This window comes from Nansenia antarctica (genome assembly GCF_963989245.1).
Source record: "Nansenia antarctica genome assembly, chromosome: 10".
NCBI lineage: Eukaryota > Metazoa > Chordata > Actinopteri > Argentiniformes > Microstomatidae > Nansenia > Nansenia antarctica.
In genome coordinates this window covers 25,903,309-25,906,856 of record NC_137680.1, presented here as the reverse complement: position 1 = coordinate 25,906,856, position 3,548 = coordinate 25,903,309, and positions in this window count along the sequence as shown.

Genomic DNA, 3,548 nt, shown 5'->3' with positions numbered 1-3,548 from the left:
TTTAGCTCCAGGTTGTTCCGGGTGCACCAGGAGACCACCAAGTCAATCTCGCTCCTGTAAGCAGATTCATCCCCCTTGGAGATGAGCCCTACCAGGGTGGTATCGTCCGCGAACTTGAGGAGCTTGACCGACTGGTGGCTGGAGGTACAGCAGTTGGTGTAGAGGGAAAACAGGAGGGGAGACAGGACGCAGCCCTGCGGGGAACCGGTGCTGATGGTCCTCAGCTCAGAGATGGACTTCCCGAGCTTCACCCGCTGGGTCCTGTTGGACAGAAAGTTCGTGATCCACCTGCAGGTGTAGTCAGGCACCTGCAGTGCAGAGAGCCCACACTCCAGTATGGGTGGCAAGATGGTGTTGAATGCCGAACTGAAGTCAACGAACAGGATTCTGGCGTAGGTCCCGGCCGTGTCCAGATGTTTTAGGACATGGTGTAGGGCCATGTTGACTGCGTCCTCTACGGACCTGTTGGCTCTATACGCGAACTGCATGGGGTCTAGGAGAGGGTCTGTGATGGACTTTAGGTGGGCAAGGACGAGGCGTTCAAAGACCTTCATGACTACAGAGGTCAGGGCAACGGGTCTGTAGTCATTCAGGCCTGTGATCCTCGACTTTTTGGGGACAGGGATAATGGTGGAGGTCTTGAAGCAGGCTGGTACCTGACAGCACTCCAGGGAGGAGTTGAAGATGTTGCTGAACACAGGGGACAGCTGGTCAGCGCAGAACTTCAACATGGAGGGTGAGACAGCATCCGGACCGGCCGCCTTCCGGGGGTTCTGTCTCTTGAACAGGCGGTTCACCTCTCTCTCTGAGACAGAGAGGTGTGAGCGGGCAGAGGGGGTGGGGCTCAGGGGAGAGAAGGGAGGAGGAGGGGAGGTTGGGGAGAGGGGGGGGGGAGGGGGGGCAGTAGTAGAGGGGGCAGAGGGGGTGGGGCTCAGGGGAGAGAAGGGAGGAGGGGGGGAGGTTGGGGAGAGGGGGGGGAGGGGAGGGGGGACAGTAGTAGAGGGGGGGGGGGCAGACTGTGGATCGAATCTGCAGTAAAACTTGTTCAGTTCATTTGCAAGGAGAGTGCTTTCTATGGTCAGAGGGGGTTTTGGTTTATAGTTTGTAATTTGTTTTAGACCCTTCCAGACAGAGGCAGCGTTGCCATCTGAGAATTGTTGTTGCAGTTTCTCAGAGTAGCGATGTTTTGCTTGCTTAACAGCTGCCTCGAACTTGTACCTGGCGTCTCTAAACCTGTTCTTGTCACCCCTCTGCCAGGCATCCTCCTTCTCCAACCTCAGCCTTCTGAGCTGGGCTGTGAACCAGGGTTTGTCATTATTATAACTGACCCTGGTCCGAGTTGGAACACACACCTCCTCGCAGTAGCTGACGAATGACGTCACAGTGTCAGTGTACGCATCCAAGTCGTTACCGGCCTCAGCCCCCGCCCACTCCACATAGCCCTCGTCACAGCCAGCCCGCTCTAACCAGGCGCTGGTTTTCTCCTTAGCCTCGCTGTCCCATGTTCTGAACGACTTAACTACAGGTTTTGACACTTTTAGTCTCTGCCTGTAGGATGGGATCAGATGGACAATGTTCTGCAACTGAATTTCCAACTGGACTGTTGCCTAGTAACCCGAACACAAACATTCGCAGGCTAGCTACTTTGTATTAACGGTCATTTAATAGAACACCTGTGCGGCGGAGTGATACATATAGTTAAAAGTCCCGGTGCTGTTATACTGTATATCGGCACTCATGGAATGCCTCTTGTCCAATCAAATTACTTGGTCGGAACTAACTGTTGGATACGTTTCATTAGACTGTATAAGAGCGTAGAGGAGAATTGATACACACTCTTAGGGTTCTCATCCACAACACAGACGCGCAGAATCAGCAACGCTACATTTATTAAAACTTAAGCACGAATAAGAATTATGTACATACATATCACGCATTGATTCTTTTTTACAACAATTCATGAATTGATAAATACAAATAAACGTCATGTCATTCAGAAGCTTACAGTACAGTCATCGTACGTTCATTCATATTTTATGTGATTATAATGAGCAAGAATTACTCTCTTAAGTTTGTTTTCAAGTAGCCAAGTGTATGTTACAGTAGTGTATTATGTTGGGAGATCGCTGCTGGGCACTCGAAACAAGTGTTGCAGGATGCGACTGAGTTCCTTTCACTAAATCATGTATCCTGATGAATAGTTAATGAACGTAGTACTTAGATACAGTCAGGTGGACTACAGTAGCTCTGCACCTTTCACTTTATAGAGAATGTAGGCTACAGTATGTTATAACCATATTATAGACTACCATTCACTTTATAGAGAATGTGCAGTATGTCATAACCATATTATAGACTACCATTCACTTTATAGAGAATGTGCAGTATGTCATAACCATATTATAGACTACCATTCACTTTATAGAGAATGCACAGTGTTATAACCATATTATAGACTACCATTCATGCAAGTCAGCAGAGTAGAGGTCAGGGGTCATATGAAGTATCAAAGGTATCAAACAGGTTTCATTCTTAATAGGTCTAATTCCGTTCCATGCATTAACATGACCCTGTCCTCCAACGTCTACCTCCTCCAGCCTCCCCTGGCCCTTCCTGCACAGTGGGTCTCACCAGGCTCCTACTGTGGGTCTGCGTCTTTCTCTTTGTTTGTATTTTCTGTGTTCTTTCTCTTTATTTGTATTATCTGTGTTTTTCTCTTTATTTGTGTACTTTCTATTCCTTCTCTTTCTTGTTATTACCATTCATGCAAATCAACTTCTTCAGTCAACAGTCCTAGCATACTGTAGATTCCTTTTTTCTTACGATGACTGGTGGATAGATGAATTATATTTGTATAATAACACATTTGTATGTACGGTAGTATAAGTCGCTTTGGAGAAAGGCGTCTGCTAAATGCCAAGAATGTAAAAAAAAAATCTATGTAAAAAATGTAGCTCATTAACAAGGTCATACTCATACGTGTGTGCATTCAGTCATGTTGCACATGCAAGAGTCATCTTGACCAACGGTCTCCTGGTACAAGAGCTTCCCAGTTTCAACACCACTCTGGTTTCCTGGTTATAACCACCCAGCTAGGAATGCCTCTACATCAGGGGGAGGCTGGTGGAGGCGGAAATCAGAGGCCTGTGTTTGATATCCGTTCATTTCATTCCATGCATTATCATGAGTCTGTGTGTGTGTGTGTGTGTGTGTGTGTGTGTGTGTGTGTGTGTGTGTGTGTGTGTCCTCGATTTCTACCTCTACCAGGCTCCACTGCTTTACACCTTTAATAATACAGACATGGTGTATATAGTTAAGCAAACAGATGTTTCAGTGCTTCTTAACAGAGCTGTTGTTAGGATCTTGAAACATTGGGGGCTTAGCCCCACGTTTCATTGAGGGGGGGGGGGGGTTAATAGTAATAGCAGGTAATTTTGTTGATTGACAGGTGGTAGCTTGCGCTAAATCGACAGCGATGCGCTAAATGGCGACTTTTAACATTTTATTTTCGCCCCGGATGCCCAGGCCTAACGACGTCATCACCCCCC